This window comes from Thalassophryne amazonica, chromosome 3 (genome assembly GCF_902500255.1).
Source record: "Thalassophryne amazonica chromosome 3, fThaAma1.1, whole genome shotgun sequence".
In the NCBI taxonomy this organism is placed as follows: Eukaryota; Metazoa; Chordata; class Actinopteri; order Batrachoidiformes; family Batrachoididae; genus Thalassophryne; species Thalassophryne amazonica.
In genome coordinates this window covers 97,423,497-97,449,559 of record NC_047105.1, presented here as the reverse complement: position 1 = coordinate 97,449,559, position 26,063 = coordinate 97,423,497, and the positions used below count along the sequence as shown (strand labels likewise).

At 40.7% G+C, this 26,063-nt stretch overlaps 1 protein-coding gene across 3 annotated transcripts in view; it reads left to right on the top strand.

The window, feature by feature from the left end:
* The window catches only part of prickle2b (prickle homolog 2b), a 466,229-nt gene that overhangs the window by 372,290 nt on the left and 67,876 nt on the right, over positions 1-26,063 (top strand). The window contains exon 1 of one of the 3 annotated variants that reach the window (XM_034167161.1): positions 2,624-2,850. The exons of the other annotated variants lie outside the window; for them this stretch is intronic. The gene's annotated coding sequence lies outside the window, so the exon portion shown is untranslated. Of the gene's footprint in view, positions 1-2,623; positions 2,851-26,063 lie in introns of those variants that run through there. 3 annotated transcript variants of the gene reach the window in all.

Genomic DNA, 26,063 nt, shown 5'->3' with positions numbered 1-26,063 from the left:
AACAACTTTGATACACGCACTTACACATTGTCGTGACAATCCCACCTGCTGTGTTCCCAGATGGACGCTGTGCTTTAGCCCCTTTCACATTGGCGTATTCGTAGAGCTGCTCATTGCGGTGTTGTTTCATTTAAATAAGCCCGAAATATGCGCGTACTCAGCCTTTTTCAGTGTTCGTTTCATACTTGCAGCTGCGTGTGTTTGCTTTTGAATGTGTGCACACAGTGGTGTGTACCATGCCGCTATTAAACCAGTTCGGTGCTATTTTCTGCCTCTGTGGAAGTGCGCTCTGTTCTCTACTGCAGGTGTGGTGCGGCTCAAAAACAGTGTCATTTAACATTATTATTATTTTTTTTTTTTTTGTCTTGGTGGATCATTTTCATTGTGTACAGATGCTGCTGAGTCTGGCTGTGGTAAAGGCTGCCCTGAACGAAACGCTGTGACTCATTAAACTTTTAAAGCTCCAGTTGCTCAGGTCCGCTGATTTGATCAGACTTGACGCGTTATCCCAGTACCTGGTGGTACGAGGACCAAACCCGGTCTCCGGCAAGTCGTGATTCAGCAGCATGAATATACATTAATCTATGTGGTTTTGTGATATGTCACGAAAAGCGACTTATTTTCGTCACGGCAGAACAAATTCATTCTCATATCATTCTGTGATTGGCTGCACGAAATTAAACGTGAAGCGGGGGGGGTTCGGGTGGTTATGGTTTAGGGTGGGGGGAAAGAGTAAGATTAGGTTATGGTTAAGGTTAGGGGGGTAGGAGGTAGTAGTAGGGGTAGGAACTAGTGAGTTTAAAAAAATGCTGTCACGAAAATTTGACTCGTTTAGTCACGGGAGCACAAAAAAAAAAGTGACACGGGGCTGCAGCACAGCTACCTGCAACAGAGCAGCTTCCATTCTGAGGAAAGCCCTTGTAGCCTTTTATCACATCTGTTTCCTGCATTCCTTTAGAATGAACATCACCATATGTGGCTCATTATTCGAATAATCACCGAAAATTCTGAGAAATCCATATGTGGCTCATTATTCATGGCTTTGTTATTCGGTCTGACCAGGGCTTTAACATAATGAGATAGATTTTCTTTTTCTTTTTTCTAGTGCTGTGGTATTTTAAGGTTCACTTCTCCTGCAGGTCAGCATCCTGCAGCTCCTCTGGCTTTGTCACAGGCCACTGCTTTCATTCACATGCAAACAAGGCAGAACATCATTCATTCAGACTGCTAATTGCACTGGTGATGGGACAACTTGCTGACATCACAACAGTGCCTATGTGCAAGATTTTTTTGTTTATTTGTTTTGTTTTGGGGTGGGAGGTTGGTTGGCCTCTTTCTCTCCCTCAGTCTGTGACCCAAAATGAGACAGGAAGTTAGTCAATTTGCCATCAAACCTAAAAGCTTAAAAGCCTGTTATTATTATTATTATTAATCAGTGTAGAAATGTACAGCTGTCTATAAAGTGATCAACATTTTATTAAATATGTGATCTAATTTAAGCCAAGGTTGTTCAGTGAACAAAAACCAAACCACAACTTTATCTTTTCAATTTTCCAGAATAAAAACACTATTCAAATAATAGTAATGAGTTAATAATTTTCTGTTCTTTTGTTACAAAAATAAATGTTTTCTGTTTGTAACAACTTGGTGCAGACTTCATTTCCTGTCTTCTGAACATAGTACACATCTTTGAACGCCAGAGAAAAAAAAGTCAATTAAAGAAAAATGTGGTTTCCCTGTTTCTAACCAGAGGAGGTAGATGTTCTGCTGTGTACCTTTGTAAATGTTGGTCTTAGACATCAACTTCATTCATATTTTATGGGCAGGCTAACATGTAATGTTAGGAATAGTAGTTCTAATTCGGTTAAACAGTTTGCCAACATAGCCTAGTTTAACTGGAGCATTTTGTTACATTTGTGGCTATAATGACATTTTTACGATGTGCTGAAGATTATGCCACACATGCTTACATTGAATGCTTGTAACTGCTGTTTGATTTTGTTCTAACTGATTCAGGAACAATAATTTTAAGGTGGAACCCAAAACCAGAAATTTTAAAATACAGATTCTGCTCAGAATGAACAGACTGGTGGGGCAAGTCTGGTTTGAAGACCAGATGAAAACATCAAAAATGCACACAGAATCTTTTCTCAAGTTACATGGCTTGTGGTCATTCTGTGACACAGTTGTTATAAACTGAAATGAAATGGCTTTTTAAAGCATTCTCTTTGATCACTAGAGTTTCTGTTTTTTAGAAAATACACAAAGATCAGGTTCAATTTTCTTCATTCTTTGCAGTTTTGGGATCGCAGAGGGCTGCATCAGTTTTCCCAAGTCTCTTGCTTTGATTTTGAAGGTTGTCGGCGGAAGTGCTGGTGTGATTTTGGCTGACTTGTCGCTGGTGGCGGTTTAAAGCGCTGGTGTTGCGCGTGCGAGCGCAGCGGCTCCGGAGCTCGGCGCTGTTACGCACCAGGAGCTCCTCCCGATCTGCAGCGACACTCTGCAGGCAGCAGAGTTTAGTCGTCGCTCCCGAGGACACTCTTCCCTTTGGATTCCAAACACATAAACGGACTTTTTTTGTGTTTGGTTGTTGTTGTGCTGCAGTGTGGATTTAGGATTTTCGTGTGTTGTTTTACGCACTGAAGTTGGATCTTGATCTCGTCGTTTGCCGACCTCCTGGCTGAATGTGTCTGCGGAGAGCAGGAGTCCACAAAGGTTTTTGACGGATGTCGTGGAGGGGTGCAGACAGCGCACGGTGCGTAAGAGTGGACTGGTGTCGTGGCGATGAGGAAGGTGCACAGTGAAGCCGCCAGCGCACCTCCGGCTCCTCTCAGCCGCACTCTGTGAGCGGTAAGAACTCATTAGGTTACTGTTTAAGAACTGATATCCTGGTGTCCAAACCAGCACCAGAGCCTCGGGTATCAAACTCCTGCCCTGCAGACGCGTCTTTAGTCAAAGTAACACTGGAGTCTGAACACCGATTTCCCGAATTCTCTTTGAGTTGAATCAAGTTTGTCGTTATTCCTCGAGAGCGAAACGAGTCTTGAAAGTAAATAGTGACGTAGCAGTCATTCAAAACTTAAAACCGCTTACGAGTGTGCACGAGAGCGCACATTGAACATCTCTCTCTCTCTCCGCACTCAAAGGAGTCACGTCGGGAAAAATGCGTTTTTATAGCAAACGTCTATATTTTTGGCAGTGGCTGTCTGTACGTCGCCGTGTTCGTGTGGGGAACTTTTATTGGTACGTAGTGTCTCTCATTGGTCAATATATGTCACGTGATCATGGGGCTACATACTTGTACATGCATTTGCAATTGATACCAGATTCCTAAACTAGTTAACCATAACCACTAATCCGTAATCATAATCCCTAACCACAGCCACTAACATAACCATAGTCCATAACCATAACCCCTAATCCTAACCATATCCCCTAACCATAATCATAATTCCTAACCACAACCACTAATAACCATAATCCCTAACCACTAACATAACCATAATCCCTAACCACAACCACTAACTACTAATCCTAACCATAATCCCTAACCATAATCATAATTCTTAACCACAACTACTAATAACCATAACCCTTAACCATAATCCCTAACCACTAACATAACCGTAATTCATAACCATAACCACTAATTTTAACCATAACAGTAATATATAATAATAATCGCTAACCATAACCACGAGCACTAATCCTAACCATAACCACAACCACTAATTCTAACCATAATCGTAATCCCTAACCATAACTCCTAACCGTAACCACAACCACCAATCCTAACCATAACATAATCTGTAGCCATAACCATAATCCCTATCCATAACCACAACCACTAATCCTAACCATAACATAATCCCTAGCCATAACCATAATCCATAACCACAACCACTAATCCTAACCATAATCATAATCCCTAGCCATAACCACAGCCACTAATACTAAACATAATTCCTAACCATAACAATCATCCCTAACCATAACCCATAACCAAAATAAGGCTGCTCTCCGTATAAATGTTATTAATGCAGTTATATACAAATAGACAGGGCAGTAAGGTGGTTTAGTGGTTAGCACTGTGCCTCACAGCAAGAAGCTCATGGGATCGATTTCCAGGTTAGGTGAATTGGAAACGTTATAATTACCCAAGTCTCCTTTGCAAAAGAGGTTGCGATCTCAAATAAATTTATTTATTTATTTTTGAGGGTTCATAATTAGATCTGGATCGTGGGCGAGTAGCCATATTAATAATCCCAAATTCTGTTTGGACATAGGGCACCCTTGTTATGGTTAGGGGTTATTGTTATTTTTTAGGTGTTGTACTTAACATAGTTTAGGAATCTACCTGTCAGTACAAAATACATGTACAAGTACATAGCCTCAATGATCGCATAACCTATTTTGACCAAAGATAGAGATGCCACGTACCAATAGCACTTCACTATATGAATATGACTACTTACAGACAGCCACCGCCAAAATATAGGAGGTGGCTGTTTGTGTGAAATGTAATTATACATGCATTGTATTTTATAGACCTTTAACTTTATCAGTCGAAAAAACAAAATTTCAATATGATAAGGAAAACGCTGCTTCACAGTAATTTATTTATTTGTACCAAACTTGCCATCGTGGGCCAAAACAAAGCAAGTTGTCCTGGCTACCTGGATGTAATTGGGATGGGCAGCACAGTGCCTTAAGCCTCCGTCCCACCAAATAATAACCCATAAATAATGAGCCACGCATGAGTGTGTCAGTGATTATTTGAAGAATGATCCACATCCACAAGATATCACGTATCTGCTACCAAGACGCCTCTATGTGCCTCTCTGTACTTCACATGTGCCAGGTGTCAGCCTGTAGTTACATCTAAAAAAAAAACCCCCCACACACACACACAACACAAAACCCATCTATAACCAGACCAGCTAGAACCAAACCACGGGTTCCCGGACAGTCGCCTCTGGGCTTCTTCTCACTGGCTTTATTTCTTCTGTGGCTTACAGTCATTTCGACACCATGATCCAACTTTTAACTCTGTGTTCGTCTGTTATATTCTCTGCAAAGTTGCTCTCTTGAGAGCTCGCGTTCTGCGTAAATGCCCGTCTTGAGTGCGAGTCATTGTGTCAGTGCGCACACATAGTGGAGCTCATCTGATCCATTATAACAAGATAAAGAAGGAATGAACATGCAACTGTTTTACCAAACCATGACAATATATACATTACAAATAATTACCTTTTAGGCTGTTCCAAATACGTTCTTCACCTCAGTGCACAAGACAGAGTGATTCCAGAAGCGATTAGAGGTGTTTTCAACATCCAAACTGTGACAGAAAATGATTAAACCGCTATGAAATAATTATTTTTATACAGTGTCTGGTGCACAAAGCAGGTGGGATTATAGTGCGCAAGAGGGCCGAGCCTGTCAAAAATAGCCTTGTCTCTCCTAGTAGCTGCCAGGTACTTGGATAAAAGGCTTTTAACAGCCTCGTCCTCACCACAAACATGCCTCTATAATCCTTGTTTGTCCTCCTAATAACTTGTACACAAACTGCCCCATGCTGTTGTTGCTAAATTTTGAACTTCTTGAAATTAGGGCCTCATTAGCCAAATATTCTGCCACTAAGAGCCTCTCAGAGCCACTATTCTCCCACGATTGTTGAATAACTGGACTCGTACCCAAAAAAAAAACATGCTGCGTGGCTCATTATTCATCCTTCATTATTCAGTGGGACCAGGGCTTTAGTGGTTAGTGCTGTTGCCTCACAGCAAGAAGGTCCTGGGCCTGCTGCCTGTCTGGTTGTGTTCTCTTCATGTTTACGCGGATTCCTTTCGGATGCTCTGGTTTTTTCCACTTCCAAAGACATGGAGGTTCAGTGAATTGGAATCTCTTATTGACTGGAACACTTTGAAAACACATTACATTTCAACTGGAAAAAACTCATGCTGGATATTATTGTTCCTGATATGGACGGGGTAAAGTGTTAGGAACAGAAGGATGCCGCATTGTTTGATGGAAATAAAAATTGTCAACCTAGAATTCAGTGACACCCTGAAAATGAAAGCAAAAAAATGATGCAGCAGGTTTCATTTGAGCAACTCAAAATGGTACTCAGTATTTTCTGTGGCCTCTGCATGCTGGCATGCATGCCTGACACCGTCGGGGCATGCTCTTAATGAGACAGCGGATGGTGTCCGGAGGATCTCCTCCCAGACCTGGGCTAGGGCATCATTTAGCTCCTGGACAGTCTGAGGTGCAACTTATCTTATCTCTAAGGATTGGGCGAGAAGCTATCACCCTATCATCACATTTGGGTTTCTTGATTCTTTCATTTGTCCAACCACAGTTGAGAAGCGACAATGCATATACATCGCTAACAGCTAGCAGTGCTAACTGCTTCAAAGTCCCTTGTCCAAGGAGCAGCTGTCCCGCTGAGATCGCAAACCTGCCACTGCTACCTCTCCAACCCTTCATAAACATGTGCAGCTTTTCTACTGACTCAAGTAGAAGTAAAACGTAGATGTCAGGCACTGCAAATTCAAACTATTCACTGTGTGAATGGGACCAGAAATTTGACTGACTGAAAAAGATGAAGGAAAAAAACACCAGATGTTGATGATGCAATGTATTCTTAGCCAGTTTTCATCTATATGCTATAGGGTGAATTTAACCCAGGTTTACATGTTGTTAGCCCAACTCGTGTCCCACTGCGTTTCCTACTCTCGCTATTTAAAGACAGAATCAATTCAGATGTGATTTTTAATATGGTACATTAATATTTAATAAACACATTCTTCATGAGTCTCAGGAGTGCAGTGAAAATCCAAAGTAAAGAAGTGGTTGTTTGGTCACCATAACAACAGTACGTCCCGTATTATATAATCTCATATTCTTTGCTGTATGTTAGTAACCAGCAAATCAAACATACTCTTTGTCTGCTAATGAAACGGAGGCTAAATTTAAAAGGGGGAAGGTATTTAGGCCATTGATAATTTATTTTGACAACTGGGTGTGGGTCAAATCTCTGTTCAAGAGAACATGTTGCACCTGGTTCATACTAATTGTGTGCTAATGGAAACCATCTTTGTCAAGTCGGATTGTTGTCAGGAAACATCCGGACAAGCTGGACTGTGACTGAACCCGAACTCCTCTGACTTCAAAATGCAGTCTAGTTTAGGTTAAAAAGGAAAAAAAAAAAACATACACACACTTTCCCTCAAAGTGACATGTTCAAACTCCGACAGCAGCTTCAAATCACCAAGTGGTGCAGTCGCTTCCCCAAACAAAAGGTTGCTGCAGAGCAAAGAGCCTGTTCTTCTCTTCCCCCACTTCTCTTCCAGAGAAAACAAAAGCACAGGCAGGAAAAACGAGGAGTTGGCCTTCGTGTGCGCCAAGCTGCTCAGCTGAGTCTCTCCTCTCTCTTGTCATTCATCCTCTGCTTTTGTACAGACCTGCCATTTAAAGATTGGGCTTTAATCTGCTCATCTGCAGTGATGCCATGGAAAAGCTGCCGTGGTTTTGGGAGTTGCTCAGGAATGACTCTGCAAAGGGACTTGTGCTTCAAAGCAGCCCAGCCTGTACTTTCAGGACAGGCTTTGGATGCAGCTGAACCAAAAGCTTGGTTTGAATGGTGCTTTTTTTTTCTTTTTCCAAAAAATACTGTTATTTGTTCTGGCTTTTTTTTTTTTTTAACTCATCGGTAGATCTTGAGCAGTCATTACAGTTTTTATTTTTTAATAATGTGTATTTTAAAAAGTCTATGTAAAATCCCTTTTGTAAAGCATTGCACAGAGCACTGGGGCATACACTGGGTGAGAGGCAGGGTGCACCTTGGACAGATTACCAGTATAGGACTAAAAAGCAGGACTAAAAGCAGTTTTTGTACTTTTGTGCTTCCATACATCTGCATTGTCTTGATTGATGTTTGGTGATTATTGAATGGCTTTTAAGCCACTTTCACACCAGGCCTGCATAGAGTTGCATTGTGCTGCCTATCTAGTACGCAGGAATACAGTAGCTGTGTAAGTTGCATGCAGTGAAAACAAAAAAAAGAAACCTTGCACACAGGGGGGAGAAGCTTGACTCCATGACGCTGTTTTTACAGACTGCCTGGACATGCAGATGGATTTGATACACTGGAAAAAGTCAGAAAGCACTATTTCCAGGAATTAATGGACTTTATTAATGTGCCACAATTGTTAGAGAACTTGAGGAGGTGAGAGCACCATGGAGCTGCAGTCGGCGATCGAGCATGCGATACAGCCATGAGGAGTAAGTGAATGTGGACATGGACATGTCCTCTCGCTTCTGATCTGTCCTTGAGGAGTTATACTGGACGTGAACATGTCCTCTCACTGGTAATCCATCCGTGAGGAGTTATACTGGATGTGGACATGTCCTCTCACTGGTGATCCGCCCGTGAGGAGTTATCCTGGACGTGGACATGTCCTCTCACTGGTGATCTGTCCGTGAGCAGGAGTTAATGGACTTTATTTAATGTACCAGGATCATAAGACAACTTGAGGAGGTGAAAGCGCCGCAGAGCTGCAGCTGGTGATTGCGTGCGCAATTCGTCTGTGAGTGGACGTGGACATGTCTTGTCACTGGCAATTTGTCCGTGGGGAGTGGGTGTGGACATGTCCTCTCACTGGCGGTCTGTCCATGAGGAGTTAGTGAACGTGGAAGCCGGTGCACCTCTTCTTTTTCTGTGGTTTTGAAGCTTCACTGCCAGCAAAGTCCAGCAGGATTAATAAAATCTAGCAGTGCAGGTATATACTGATTAAAAAAACCTAAAAGGATTTTTCGCCCTGGCGTAGGGTTGTGTACAATTGTGCAGGCATGGTGTACAGTAGCACAGTGTTGCATAGACTTACATACAGTAGAGGAGTGTTGTGTAGACTTGCGTGGAACACTGCGTCCAGTGCTCTATGCCAAAAGTCCGTAGGGCTGCATAAGCTCAGTGTAGTCGGTATGCGGCATTGCGGAACTCTACGTTTGCTCTGTGTGAAAGGGGCTTTAACCTTTTATAGTTTGATGTTGTCATTGGAGAGGTTGCTGCACACTCAAATCAGAACATGTCATAGAATCCATCTGGTGAGAAAGCTGAATCTCAAAATTAATGAACACTGCATATGGAAATTTGTTAACGCTTGTTTTCCAAACGCAGCCATGTCCAGAGGTGTGGCTGACTGCAGAGCTGGGCAAAATAAGCACAACTAATCGTGCACCCCCTACATTGGTTCGTAGGTGACTATATGCAATATGGGTAACTATAACTGCATCACTAGGGATGACACTCGCGCTGTGCCGTGCAGTGTTTTGCAACAGGTAGAAAATAAGGCCGGAAGGCTGATGAACAAAAACTTTGTAATTTGATTTGATTTAAGATGACTTATCATCAATCTTGTGATAAAGCAGGACTTTCTGAAGGTCTTTTATTGGTAAACTAAGTCAGGCTTTTTCACATCTGTGCAGCTGTCAGGAGGACTATGAGAGCCTAGTTATCTATTAAAACTGCCTCTTCCCTGGGTTACAGGGCTAATCTAGCAGAGTGGGGTGATGATCATTAACCCACACTGTGAATGATTGTCCACTGTCATCACGTCGTGGAGAGTACTCTCCAACCACATGCTCGCCATGTCTTGAACTAACCTCACACTCTACCTAACCAGTGATATGTCCGAGTTTACATCACCTGCTAGGATGAAAGCCCAGTCAGGTTGAGAGGAAACAAGCCACTTTATTTCCTCCACTTTGCCTCTGAGTCATTTATGAGGAGTTTGTGAAGATTTTGACATGCATTGCCAGTGTCTCCAAATCTCTTCTAATTGAAATCATACAGATTACAAGGGGAAGTGTGGGATTGAGTTTCAGTGGAGGGGAATTGTCAGGCATATGCATGAAGCGTGTTGTAAATCATGTTGATGGGGAGGCGGAGAAACGGCTCCTGCAGGCTTGCAGTGTGTCTGCCAGCCTTGATGTGTGAAGATCATGGCCCGTATCCACGAAGCATCCTACACCTAAAAGTAGCTCTTAGCGATGTCATTCTAAGAAAATCTTAGAATTCCTTGAATCTTTATACGTTTCTTGGATTTTTTTTTCCTTGGTAAGATAAAAGATATTCACAAAGCATCTTAGGCCTTGAGTGAGCTCCTAAGGTGCAAAACTGTTAAGAGGAGGGAGGAGGACTTTTAAGAAGCTTAAGAGTGTCTTAAGCAGATAAGACGGCAAAAAGACAGAGAGGAAGGAGAGACGATCTCTGTATGTTGAATGTCAGTGATTCAGTAGCACACTACTACACAAATCATGTTTGTGGTTGGCCTCATCAGGAATGAGCTTACTTTTCCCACCCAGCCTAGTAACGCAATAACGCCTGACAGGCGTTATTGCGTTACTAGGCTGGGTTACCTGGCTACAGGAAAAATGTAAATTCTGTAACATTCATACAGTTATTAATATCATCGTAAGTGATGTTAGCAGCCATAGCTTAAACTCGCCTGTTTGAGAACTTGACTTGTGTGCTGCAATCTCTGCTCTCGCTATGGATTGCAGCACGTGCTAGCGCTTATCACACTCATCGTTTGTGCGCAATTACCAGCATGGAGAGTAAACATAACAATAATCAATGCAATAATCAGCATGTGAATGGGGTACGTTCAAACTTTATGAAGCTGTGTAACAATTCATTTCATTTTGCTGAGTTTCATCATCATGACATTAAATTATTTTTAATGATTACACATTTTTTTAATGCAGTTCTGGTTTTATGATTGATTGATTTTACTGTTCATTCAATAACTAGGAGCGCATTTTTTTTTTTTGTCTTTCCCTTTTTGTGACAACCAATCACAGGTCTTAGAAGACTGCGTCATACCTAGTAACGGGATCAAGATTCCTAGCAAGGAATCTTGAGGTTAAGTTGGGAGCTCTCTGTGAGGATTCTTTGTGAATACAGGCCCAGATGTTTGTGAGGTTAATCAGGCGATAAAAGTCGTCACACATCTAGACCAGAGACTGTAGGGAGGTCTGTTGTGGCAAAGGTCTAACTAATCATCAGCCTTCAGGTTAGACAAAGTGTGGGATGGTGAGGTGAAGGTGGCGAATGTTTCCTTCAGGTCTTTTATGAGCTTTTGCTGGCTCATGCACTCTGTTTCAACGAATACTTCCTCACTCCAATGCGATTATCCACAATTGTGACACACCAGCATATCAGAGGAATCATTTGACATCAGCTGCACAATGTGTTTGTTTTAAGGGTCCAATCATTGATTCATTGATTGATTGATTTGGCAGATTCTTGACTTCAAATAGTTGGCTGGTTGACTTGACTGGGGAACTATAATGGAGGAATTGTAATTTCAAGAGCTCCTTGATTGTACAATTCCAATCCTGTTATAGCCAAAGGGCACCCAAAAAATGCTCCGCCCCTCCGCAATAAAACAAAATAAAAAACTTCCAAATGGATAAAATATGGAGTCATGGGGCAAAAATGAATGCAATCCATAATCACACTTTCTTTCTGAGGAAATGTATCATTTTGATTCATTCAAAAGATCTTATTCTTCATCATATACCATAATTTCCGGACTATAGAGCACACCTGAATATTAGCCACACCCACCAATTTTAAAAGAAAAAAGAAATTGTACATAAATAGGCCGCACTATAAGCCACGTGTCTCCACGTTGTAACATGAGATATTTACACAGAAAGATGTTAGACAGAAAGATTTTTTAGCTTTTAATTAAATACCTACCGTAAATGCTTTTTTCCCAAGAAATATTACACGTAAATATTGCAGCGCACATCATCAAGTTATTCAATAATAGATTAGACAAATTCATAAATAAACATAAATTACTTACTGATAGTCAATATGGATTCAGAGCACATAGTTCAACATCACTTGCATTAATAGAATCAGTTGAGGAGATTACAAACGCCATAGACCACAAATTACATTCAGTTGGAATATTTATAGACCTTAAAAAGGCTTTTGATACAATCAATCATGACATATTAATCAATAAACTTGAACAGTATGGGATTAGGGGGTTGGTGTTGCACTGGGTGAGAAGCTACTTAAGTAACAGAAAACAGTTTGTGAAGTTGGGGGAATATACATCATCATGCTTGGACAATGCTTGTGGCGTCCCACAGGGGTCAGTATTGGGTCCAAAACTGTTTCTAATTTATATAAATGATATTGTCAATGTTTCCAAAATATTAAAATTAGTATTATTTGCAGATGACACAAGCATTTTTTGTTCAGGGGGGGATTTGCAGGAGTTACTGAGGAGGATCAGTATAGAAATGGGAAAATTGAAAATATGGTTTGACAGAAACAAATTATCATTAAACTTAAGTAAAACAAAATACATGTTATTTGGCTATTGTAATACAGACATACAGGTTCAGTTACAAGTCGAGGGGGTAGATATTGAAAGGGTACATGAAAATAAGTTTCTGGGGGTGATAATAGATGATAAGATAAACTGGAAGACTCATATAAAACATATACAAAGTAAACTGTCAAGAAGCATTTCAGTTCTAAACAAAGCGAAACATATTCTGGACCACAGCTCACTCCGCATTCTTTACTGCTCACTGGTTTTACCATATTTACAGTACTGTGCAGAGGTATGGGGTAATACTTATAAAGGTACAACACAATCACTATCAGTAATGCAGAAAAGAGCTATAAGAATTATTCATAATACTGGCTATAGAGATCATACAAATCCACTATTTTTACAATCCAAATTCTTAAAATTCACAGACTTGGTTCATTTTCAAACAGTACAAACTGTGTATAAAGCAATAAACAATTTACTTCCAGAAAATATTAAAAATATGTTTTTTAACAGATCAGGGGATTACAGTCTGAGGGGGAAATTTAATTTAAAGCATCAGTGGGCACGAACAACATTAAAAGGTTTCTGTATTTCTGTCTGTGGGGTGAGGATGTGGAACAGATTGGGAGTGGGGCTCAAGCAATGTCCAAGCATGAACCAGTTCAAACAGTGGTACAAAAATATGTTTTTTTCTAGGTATAGGGAGGAGGAAGGGTAATGAGGGTTAGGGTGTTTTTGTTTTTTACTTTGGCTTGTAAATATATAGTATTTTGTATGTAAGTAGGTATGTGTAGGTGTATATTTATGTTTGTGTATATATATGTGTATATATGTATATGTGTATATATGTGTATGTATATGTGTATGTATGTTGATGTGTGTATGTATATATGTATGTGTATGTATGTGTATATATATATTGATATTGATATTGGTTTAGGTGTGTAGGAATCTATGTGTATATGTGGCAAAGGGTATTACTGGTTGTGGGGAAGAAGGGGTAGGGATAAATAAGATGATGCTTCACCCTACCCCTTTTCGGACATGTTGGGTACACAGTAGGAACTTTTTTGTTGTTGTCTTTACTGATCTATCTTGTAATTGTTGTTGTATCAAATGTTCGAAATAAACAGTTTTCATTCATTCATTCATTCATTCATTCATTCATTCATCAAGTGCACGCACGGCTTCACGTAGCTTCTCTGCTCCACACGGAGAACTGAATAATTTAAACTTTTTCTTGAGATTTAATGGCATGCAGCCAGGATCGGATGGAGTCTGTGTTAAATGAGACGTTAATGAGGCGCTGTGACTTTTTCGACTTGTTGCGCCAAGACAGAGAACTGGTTTGGAAGGGTGGGGGGAGAAGGCTCCGCTCTGCTAACTAATCTGACGGCCTAACTCTGGCACCAGAGAGGGACTTTTCTTCACTAAAACAAAGACCTTATATTTACACTTGTGTGTGAATTTACATTGCATGAGGAGCGCAGCTTTCAGGAAATCAATTGACGTACAACCCCAATATCAATGAAGTTTGGACGTTGTGTAAAATGTAAATAAAAACAGAATACAATGATTTGCAAATCCTCTTCAACCTATATTCAATTAAATACACCACAAAGACAAGATATTTAATGTTCAAACTGATAAACTTTATTGTTTTTGTGCAAATATTTGCTCATTTTGAAATGGATGCCTGCAACATGTTTCAAAAAAGCTGGGACAGTGGTATGTTTACCACTGTGTTACATTACCTTTCCTTCTAACAACACTCAATAAGTGTTTGGGAACTGAGGACACTAACTGTTGAAGCTTTGTAGGTGGAATTCTTTACGATTCTTGTTAGATGTACGACTTCAGTTGTTCAACAGTCCAGGGTCTCTGTTGTCGCATTTTGCGCTTCATAATGCGCCACACATTTTCAGTGGGTGACAGGTCTGGACTGCCAGCAGGCCAGTCTAGTACCTGTACTGTTTTACTATGATGTCACGCTGTTGTAACACGTGCAGAATGTGACTTGGCATTGTTTTGCTGAAATAAGCAGGGACGTCCCTGAAAAAGACGTTGCTTGGATGGCAGCATGTGTTGCTCCAAAACCTGGATGTACCTTTCAGCATTGATGGTGCCATCACAGATGTGTAAGTTGCCCATGCCATGGGCACTAGCACACCCCCATACCATCACAGATGCTGGCTTTTGAACTTTGCACTGGTTACAATCTGGATGGTCTTTTTCCTCTTTTGTCCAGAGGACACGACGTTCATGATTTCCAAAAACAATTTGAAATGTGGACTCATCAGGCTACAGCACACTTTTCTACTTTGCATCTGTCCATTTCAAATGAGCTCGGGCCCAGAGAAGGCGGCAGTGTTTCTGGATGTTGTTGATGTATGGCTTTCACTTTGCATGGTGAAGTTTTAACTTGCACTTGTAGATGTAGAGATGAACTGTGTTAACTGACAGTGGTTTTCTGAAGTGTTCCTGAGCCCACGTGGTAAGGTCCTTTACACAATGATGTCGGATTTTAATGCAGTGCCGCCTGAAGGATTAACGGTCACGGGCATTCAATGTTGGTTTTCGGTCTTGCCGCTTACGTGTAGAAAGTTCTCCAGATTCTCTGAACCTTCAGATTATATCATGGACTGTAGATGATGGAATCCCTAAATTCCTTGCAACTGAACTTTGAGAAACATTGTTCTTAAACTGGTGGACTATTTTTCACGCTGTTGTTCACAAAGTGGTGATCCTTGCTCCATCTTTACTTGTGAATGGCTGAGCCTTTTGGGGATGCTCCTTTTATACCCAATCATGACACTCACCTGTTTCCAATTAACCTGTTCACCTGTGGAATGTTCCAAACAGGTGTTTTGAGCACTGGTGAGGTAACACAGTGGTAAACATACCACTGTCCCAGCTTTTTTGAAACGTGTTGCAGGCATCCATTTCAGAATTAGCAAATATTTGCACAAAAACAATAAAGTTTATCAGTTTGAACATTAAAGTTTATCAGTTTGAACATTAAATATCTTGTCTTTGTGGTGTATTCAATTGAATATAAGTTGAAGAGGATTTGCAAATCATTGTATTCTGTCTCTATTTACACTTTACACAACGTACCAACTTCATTGGAATAGGGGTTGTATTTTGACTCATGAAAAAGCCTGTAAAAGTCCATAAATTAGACATATCATTGTAAAAGCCATAGTGTTCAAAGTGTGTGAAAAAAGTAGCGGCTAATGGTCCGTAAATTACGGTAAATTTAAACAAAAGGTCTGTTTAGCCTGATGTGCACATTTTAAAAAATATAACATGTACATTATCCAGTTCCAACCTGGTCTCACGGCAAGTCGTGATTCAGCAGCACGAAATATAAATTAATCTATTGGTTCGTGATACTGTGACAAAAAGCACCTCATTTTCGTCACGGCAGCACAAATTCATTCTAATTCATTCCGTGATGGCTGCATGAAATTAAAAGTAAAGTGTGTGTGTGTGTGGGGGGTGGGGGGGGTGGTTATGTTAGGGTTGGGGGTAGGAGTAGGGTTAGTAATAGTGAGTTAAAAAAAAACTGTCACGAAAATTTGACTCATTTCGTGTCGGGAGGACGAAAAAAAAACCGTGAGACTAGGCTGCCCGTTCATAGCAGATCCACGATAGGGCATTGTCTGGTGCAGTTCATTATTCACCTTTCTCTGGAATGATGACTTCCAGTCTTCACATGGCCACATGTGACACTGTGTGTTCACCATAAAGCTCTACTGTACTGGAAAAGATGAAATATTGTCAGTTAGTGTGAGTGGAATACTGGAAGCATTTGAGTCCTTTGGCCCCGAGTTGTGTTTTTTTTTCATGCTGTTCCATCAGTGGATGCCCTGGTTGCAGCACCTGAGAAGATGAGTGAGGCGATGAAGTGTCTGGGTTTGCAATTAAGATCCAGGCTTTTAATGGCTTCCTGGACTCAGCCATTAGAAGTTTATGCGTTTATGGTGAAAGTGTTGAACTTGTCTCTGCACTCAGTCACTCATCTTCAACCGCTTACTCCAATTAAGCGTCGCGGGGGGCTGGAGCCTATCCCAGCAGTCAGAGCATGAGGCGGGGTATACCCTGGACAGGACGCCAGTCTGTCGCAGGGCCACATATAGACAAACAAACACATACACACACCTACAGACAATTTAAAGTTTCCAATCCACCTGACCTGCATGTCTTTGCATGTGGGAGGAAGACAGCGAGAACCCAGACAAACACGGGGAGAACATGCAAACTCCACACAGAAAAGCCACAGGTGGGAATCAAACCTATGATCTTCTTGCTGTGAGGCAACAGTGCTCATATCTCTGCAGTGGCATTCATTTCAGCTCTTACCTACATGGTCAAGAAAAGCCCAGGAAGAGTTTATGGAGCTCCCGAGAAATTGCTGGACATCATTATCAGTATGTAATGATGTCCAGCGTCATTACATGCTGGTAATGATGTTTAAAAATCTGATTCTTCTCCTGCATGAAGAATCATATTTTTTCCCATTGAATACTGGTGTCTGTCAGGGATGTGTTCTGGTGCCTACACTATTCAATGCATGCATGGATTTGGTGTTGGGTAGAGTTTTGGACAGCAGTTGCTTCGGTGTCTTTGTTGCTGAGTGAAGGTTTGCTGAGCATGATTTCACAGACAATGCTGTGGAATCAGTATGTACCCTGATTGAACCACTAGAGAAACTGAATGACAAATCTGACTCAGTTTGTGATTCTCCTGGATCATGGCTAAGATCCACACAACTGTATTTGTATGCCATAAAATTGTCAAACTTTGAGTCACTCACTTGCCTTAGCATTGGTGTCACTCAAGCGGAAATTGGCTGGTACATGCCAAAGGGATCATTGCTCAAATACAGCTGTATTTTTTTGTCCACCTTGGACACAGTTGTCCCTTGGGGTCAAAATCTTTAGGCAACTCACAGTTCAATTTGATTTGATTATGATTAAAATCAAATCAATTTTATTTATATAGCGCCAAATCACAACAACAGTTGCCCCAAGGCGCTTTATATTGCAAGGCAAAAGCCATACAATAATGACAGAAAAACCCCAACGGTCAAACAACCCACTATGAGCAAGTACTTGGCGACAGTGGGAAGGAAAAACTGCTGTGGAAGAGAGCAGAGATCAATCACCAATGATTAAAAGCAGAGTGGTGCATACAGAGCAAAAAGAGGTGAATAAAAAGAAACACTCAGTGCATCATGGAAACCCCCAGCAGTCTGTCTGTAGCAACATAACTAAGGGATGGTTCAGGGTCACCTGATCCAGCCCTAACTATAAGCTTTTTCAAAAAGGAAAGTTTTAAGCTTAATCTTAAAAGTAGAGAGGGTGTCTGTCTCCCTAATCCGAATTGGGAGCTGGTTCAACAGGAGAGGAGCCTGAAAGCTGAAGGCTCTGCCTCCCATTCTACTCATACAAACCCTAGGAACTACAAGTAAGTCTGCAGTCTGAGAGCGAAGTGCTCTATTGGGGTGATATGGTACTACGAGGTCCCTAAGATAAGATGGGACCTGATTATTCAAAACCTTATAAGTAAGAAGAAGAATTTTAAATTCTACTCTGTAATTAACAGGGAGCCAATGAAGAGAGGCCAATATGGGTGAAATATGCTCTCTCCTTCTAGTCCCTGTCAGCACTCTAGCTGCAGCATTTTGAATTAACTGAAGGCTTTTCAGGGAACTTTTAGGACAACCTGATAATAATGAATTACAATAGTCCAGCCTAGAAGAAATAAATGCATGAATTAGCTTTTCAGCATCACTCTGAGACAAGACCTTTCTAATTTTAGAGATATTGCGCAAATGCAAAAAAGCAGTCCTACATATTTGCTTAATAAATAAAACAATGTCGGACTCTGTAGTTTTCTCTGGGCCCCTCCCCAATCGGACCGGGAGTGACATGTTTAGCCGCATGTTCTCCTTGAATTGCTGGCTGTCTGAGTGGTGTCCAAAAAATAAGATGGGCTTCATAGATAATTGGCAAAGCTTCTGGGGAAAACCTGGTCTTGTTAGGAGAGACGGCATCCATCCCACTTTGGATGGAGCAGCTCTCATTTCTAGAAATCTGGCCAATTTTCTTAAATCCTCCAAACCGTGACTATCCAGGGTTGGGACCAGGAAGCAGAGTTGTAGTCTTACACACCTCTCTGCAGCTTCTCTCCCCCTGCCATCCCCTCATTACCCCATCCCCGTAGAGACGGTGCCTGCTCCCAGACCACCAATAACCAGCCAAAATCTATTTAAGCATAAAATTTCAAAAAGAAAAATAATATAGCACCTTCAACTGCACCACAGACTAAAACAGTTAAATGTGGTCTATTAAACATTAGGTCGCTCTCTTCTAAGTCCCTGTTAGTAAATGATATAATAATTGATCAACATATTGATTTATTCTGCCTTACAGAAACCTGGTTACAGCAGGATGAATATGTTAGTTTAGATGAGTCAACACCCCCGAGTCACACTAACTGCCAGAATGCTCGTAGCACGGGCTGAGGCGGAGGATTAGCAGCAATCTTCCATTCCAGCTTATTAATTAATCAAAAACCCAGACAGAGCTTTAATTCATTTGAAAGCTTGACTCTTAGTCTTGTCCATCCAAATTGGAAGTCCCAAAAACCAGTTTTATTTGTTTTTATCTATCGTCTACCTGGTCGTTACTGTGAGTTTCTCTGTGAATTTTCAGATCTTTTGTCTGACTTAGTGCTTAGCTCAGATAAGATAATTATAGTGGGCGATTTTAACATCCACACAGATGCTGAGAATGACAGCCTCAACACTGCATTTAATCTATTATTAGACTCAATTGGCTTTGCTCAAAATGTAAATGAGTCCACCCACCACTTTAATCATATCTTAGATCTTGTTCTGACTTATGGTATGGAAATTGAAGACTTAACAGTATTCCCTAAAAACTCCCTTCTGTCTGATCATTTCTTAATAACATTTACATTTACTCTGATGGACTACCCAGCAGTGGGGAATAAGTTTCATTACACTAGAAGTCTTTCAGAAAGCACTGTAACTAGGTTTAAGGATATGATTCCTTCTTTATGTTCTCTAATGCCATATACCAACACAGTGCAGAGTAGCTACCTAAACTCTGTAAGTGAGATAGAGTATCTCGTCAATAGTTTTACATCCTCATTGAAGACAACTTTGGATGCTGTAGCTCCTCTGAAAAAGAGAGCTTTAAATCAGAAGTGCCTGACTCCACTTTAAATCACAAGTGCCTGACTCCGTGGTATAACTCACAAACTCGCAGCTTAAAGCAGATAACCCGTAAGTTGGAGAGGAAATGGCATCTCACTAATTTAGAAGATCTTCACTTAGCCTGGAAAAGAGTCTGTTGCTCTATAAAAAAAAAGCCCTCCGTAAAGCTAGGACATCTTACTACTCATCACTAATTGAAGAAAATAAGAACACCCCAGGTTTTCTTTTCAGCACTGTAGCCAGGCTGACAAAGAGTCAGAGCTCTGTTGAGCTGAGTATTCCTTTAACTTTAACTAGTAATGACGTCATGACTTTTTTTGCTAATAAAATTTTAACTATTAGAGAAAAAATTACTCATAACCATCCCAAAGACGTATCGTTATCTTTGGCTGCTTTCAGTGATGCCGGTATTTGGTTAGACTCTTTCTCTCAGATTGTTCTGTCTGAGTTATTTTCATTAGTTACTTCATCCAAACCATCAACATGTCTATTAGACCCCATTCCTACCAGGCTGCTCAAGGAAGCCCTACCATTATTTAATGCTTCGATCTTAAATATGATCAATCTATCTTTATTAGTTGGCTATGTACCACAGGCTTTTAAGGTGGCAGTAATTAAACCATTACTTAAAAAGCCATCACTTGACCCAGCTATCTTAGCTAATTATAGGCCAATCTCCAACCTTCCTTTTCTCTCAAAAATTCTTCAAAGGGTAGTTGTAAAACAGCTAACTGATCATCTGCAGAGGAATGGTCTATTTGAAGAGTTTCAGTCAGGTTTTAGAATTCATCATAGTACAGAAACAGCATTAGTGAAGGTTACAAATTATCTTTTTATGGCCTCAGACAGTGGACTCGTCTCTATGCTTGTTCTGTTAGTCCTCAGTGTTGCTTTTGATACAGTTGACCATAAAATTTTATTACAAAGATTAGAGCATGCCATAGGTATTAAAGGCACTGCGCTGCGGTGGTTTGAATCATATTTATCTAATAGATTACAATTTGTTCATGTAAATGGGGAATCTTCTTCAGACTAAGGTTAATTATGGAGTAGTAGGCAGTATTATTAGACAGTATTGCTTAAATTTTCATTGTTACGCAGATGATACCCAGCTTTATCTATCCATGAAGCCAGAGGACACACACCAATTAGCTAAACTGCAGGATTGTCTTACAGACATAAAGACATGGATGACCTCTAATTTCCTGCTTTTAAACTCAGATAAAACTGAAGTTATTGTACTTGGCCCCACAAATCTTAGAAACATGGTGTCTAACCAGATCCTTACTCTGGATGGTATTACCCTGACCTCTAGTAATACTGTGAGGAATCTTGGAGTCATTTTTGATCAGGATATGTCATTCAGTGCGCATATTAAACAAATATGTAGGACTGCTTTTTTGCATTTATGCAATATCTCTAAAATTAGAAAGGTCTTGTCTCAGAGTGATACTGAAAAACTAATTCATGCATTTATTTCCTCTAGGCTGGACTATTGTAATTCATTATTATCAGGTTGTCCTAAAAGTTCCCTGAAAAGCCTTCAGTTAATTCAAAATGCTGCAGCTAGAGTACTAATGGGGACTAGAAGGAGAGAGCATATCTCACCCATATTGGCCTCTCTTCATTGGCTTCCTGTTAATTCTAGAATAGAATTTAAAATTCTTCTTCTTACTTATAAGGTTTTGAATAATCAGGTCCCATCTTATCTTAGGGACCTCATAGTACCATATCACCCCAATAGAGCGCTTCGCTCCCAGACTGCAGGCTTACTTGTAGTTCCTAGGGTTTGTAAGAGTAGAATGGGAGGCAGAGCCTTCAGCTTTCAGGCTCCTCTCCTGTGGAACCAGCTCCCAATTCAGATCAGGGAGACAGACACCCTCTCTACTTTTAAGATTAGGCTTAAAACTTTCCTTTTTGCTAAAGCTTATAGTTAGGGCTGGATCAGGTGATTGATTAATTAATTGATTAATATGCGCATTGAAAGACATATCCTGATCAAAAATGACTCCAAGATTTCTCACAGTATTACTGGAGGTCAGGGTAATGCCATCCAGAGTAAGGATCTGGTTAGACACCATGTTTCTAAGATTTGTGGGGTCAAGTACAATAACTTCAGTTTTATCTGAATTTAAAAGCAGGAAATTAGAGGTCATCCATGCCTTTATGTCTGAAAGACATTCCTGCAGTTTAACTAATTGGTGTGTGTCCTCTGGCTTCATGGATAGATAAAGCTGGGTATCATCTGCGTAACAATGAAAATTTAAGCAATGCTTTCTAATAACACTGCCTAAGGGAAGCATGTATAAAGTGAATAAAATTGGTCCTAGCACAGAACCTTGTGGAACTCCATAATTAACCTTAGTCTGTGAAGAAGACTCCCCATTTACATGAACAAATTGTAATCTGTTAGATAAATATGATTCAAACCACCGCAGCGCAGTGCCTTTAATACCTATGGCATGCTCTAATCTCTGTATCAAAAGCTGCACTGAGGTCTAACAGGACAAGCACAGAGATGAGTCCACTGTCTGAGGCCATAAGAAGATCATTTGTAACCTTCACTAGTGCTGTTTCTGTACTATGATGAATTCTGAAACCTGACTGAAACTCTTCAAATAGACCATTCCTCTGCAGATGATCAGTTAGCTGTTTTACAACTACCTTTTCAAGAATTTTTGAGAGAAAAGGAAGGTTGGAGATTGGCCTATAATTAGCTAAGATAGCTGGGTCAAGTGATGGCTTTTTAAGTAATGGTTTAATTACTGCCACCTTAAAAGCCTGTGGTACATATCCAACTAATAAAGATAGATTGATCATATTTAAGATCGAAGCATTAACTAATGGTAGGGCTTCCTTGAGCAGCCTGGTAGGAATGGGGTCTAATAGACATGTTGATGGTTTGGAGGAAGTAACTAATGAAAATAACTCAGACAGAACAATCGGAGAGAAAGAGTCTAGCCAAATACCAGCATTACTGAAGGCAGTCGAACATAAAGTTATGTCTTTGGGATGGTTATGAATAATTTTTTCTCTAATAGTTAAAATTTTATTTGCAAAGAAAGTCATGAAGTCATTACTAGTTAAAGTTAAAGGAATACTTGGCTCAATAGAGCTCTGACTCTTTGTCAGCCTGGCTACAGTGCTGAAAAGAAACCTGGGGTTTGTCAGGTCCGTTGCCCTAACTGGACCTGGCACTTAAACTGTGCCTGAGATCGTATCGTGCAAAACACAGTTTCTCAAAGCACAATCACATAAAAAGAGACAACATTAGAGAGAGATCTCTTTTGTGAGCTTTGCGCAAAGGGGAGAAGCTTTGGAGAGAGCGTACAAACCTAAGACCAACCTTGCTTCTCCTGCTCCTCTCCACTGCCCCACCCCGGTGCTTGCTCTTTTATTGGAAAAGGAAAAAAATCATAAACACTACAACGTAGCATCAGGGTACATTGTGTTTGGGGAAGGGAGGGGTGAACGGTTGCTTGTGAGTTACGGTTTCCTGTGAAACATGCTCGTTTCTTTCACTGAAAGAAGGGAGTAAGCAGTTAAGTTTCGATGTCAACAGAGTCCTGAAACAACCTTTAGTTCATCACTGTGGCTGAGCAATCATTTAGCTTAAATGCAGCATATATGAATGGGTACATAATTATTATGATTGAATGAGTAAATGAAGTATAAAATAATATAATTCAGACAATAATAAATGTAAAATCCTTTAACAAGTCAGCTAAGACACATATTCTTTCAGTCTTGTGTCTGGTTTCACTCCCACATCACACAGATAACAGATAGTTGATACAGTTCATTTCACAAGAAGCAGAAACTTAACTCAGACTACTTTTGATTACATTGAATATCATGTAAGCAGGCAATGATTAATTAAATAAATGGTAACAAGTCATAAAATCCCCATCAGGGTTGTTCTTATTTTCTTCAATTAGTGATGAATAGTAAGATGTCCTAGCTTTATGGAGGGCTTTTTTATAGAGCAACAGACTCTTTTTCCAGGCTAAATGAAGATCTTATAAATTAGTGAGACGCCAATTCCTCTCCAGCTTACGGGTTATCTGCTTTAAGCTGCGAGTTTGTGGGTTATACCACGGAGTCAAGCATTTCTGATTTAAGGCTCTCTTTTTCAGAGGAGCTACAGCATCCAAAGTTGTGCTCAATGAGGATGTAAAGCTATTGACGAGATAATCTATCTCACTTACAGAGTTTAGGTAGCTACTCTGCACTGTGTTGGTATATGGCATTGAAGAACATAAGAAAGAAGGAATCATATCCTTAAACCTAGCTACAGCACTTTCAGAAAGACTTCTACTGTAATGAAACTTATTCCCCACTGCTGGTTAGTCCATTAAAGTAAATGTAAATGTTATTAAGAAATGATCAGACAACAGGGGGTTTTTCAGGGAATACTGTTAAGTCTTCAATTTCTATGCCATGTGTCAGAACAAGATCTAAAGTGCGGTTAAAATGGTGGGTGGGCTCATTTACATTTTGAGCGAAGCCAACTGAATCTAATAATAGATTAAATGCAGTGTTGAGGCTGTCATTCTCAGCATCTATGTGGATGTTAAAATCACCTACTATAATTATCTTATCTGAGCTAAGCACTAAGTCAGACAAATGGTCTGAAAATTCACAGAGATTCAGAATTGAATGTATTGCCAAGTGGTTCTCACCTACGAAGTACACTCAACAAAAATATAAACGCAACACTTCTGGTTTTGCTCCCATTTTGTATGAGATGAACTCAAAGATCTAAAACATTTTCCACATACACAATATCACCATTTCCCTCAAATATTGTTCACAAACCAGTCTAAATCTGTGATAGTGAGGACTTCTCCTTTGTTGAGATAATCCATCCCACCTCACAGGTGTGCCATATCAAGATGCTGATTAGACACCATGATTAGTGCACAGGTGTGCCTTAGGACTGTCCACAATAAAAGACCACTCTGAAAGGTGCAGTTTGTTTTATTGGGGGGGATACCAGTCAGTATCTGGTGTGACCACCATTTGCCTCATGTAGTGCAACACATCTCCTTCGCATAGAGTTGATCAGGTTGTCAATTGTGGCCTGTTGAATGTTGGTCCACTCCTCTTCAATGGCTGTGCGAAGTTGCTGGATATTGGCAGGAACTGGTACACGCTGTCATATACGCCGGTCCAGAGCATCCCAAACATGCTCAATGGGTGACATGTCCTGTGAGTATGCCGGCCATGCAAGAACTGGGACATTTTCAGCTTCCAAGAATTGTGTACAGATCCTTGCAACATGGGGCCGTGCATTATCCTGCTGCAACATGAGGTGATGTTCTTGGATGTATGGCACAACAATGGGCCTCAGGATCTCGTCACGGTATCTCTGTGCATTCAAAATGCCATCAATAAAATGCACCTGTGTTCTTCGTCCATAACAGACGCCTGCCCATACCATAACCCCACTGCCACCATGGGCCACTCGATCCACAACATTGACATCAGAAAACCGCTCACCCACACGATGCCACACACGCTGTCTGCCATCTACACTGAACAGTGTGAACCGGGATTCATCCGTGAAGAGAACACCTCTCCAACGTGCCAAATGCCAGTGAATGTGAGCATTTGCCCACTCAAGTCGGTTACGACGATGAACTGGAGTCAGGTCGAGACCCCGATGAGGACGACAAGCATGCAGATGAGCTTCCCTGAGACGGTTTCTGACAGTTTGTGTATGTGGAAAAAGTTTTAGATCTTTGGGTTCACCTCATACAAAATGGGAGCAAAACCAAATGTGTTGCGTTTATATTTTTGTTGAGTGTATATGATCTGGTGTCACTGGTGCATAAACAACAATAAAAGGAATAGGAAAAAAATAATTCTGTAAGAAGTAAAGGAGTCAGATAGACAAATGGGCAAAATAAGTTTACTGTCAAATAGATATAGTGGAATGCGGCTGTGCAGGCATGCAGATGAACAGTACAGGGATGATCAGTCTGTACTTTGTGGGAGTGGGGGGGCAGGGTAAACAGGGGTCTCTGACATTATTTATAAGTCTAACTGCGGACGGAAAGAAGCTGTTTTTGTGTCTTGAGGTTTTAGTCCTGTTTGACCACAACCGTCTGCCAGTGGGGAAGGTAATAAAAAGTTTGTGTCCTGCGTGAGAGGGATCGGCCGCAATCTTCCTTGCTCGTCTAAGGGTCCTGGAGGTGTATAGGTCCTGTCGGGATGGCAGGTTTCAATCGGTCACCTTCTCTGCTGTGTGGATGATACACTGCAGTCTGCTCCTGTCCTTAGCAGTGGTAGCAGTGTACCAGACAGTGATAGAGGATGAGATGACAGACTCAAAGATGGCAGTGTAGAAGTTTATCATCATTGTTTCTGGCAGGTTGAACTTCTTTAGTTGCTACAGAAAGTACATCCTCTGCTGTGCTCTCTTGGTGAGAGAGCGGAAGTTC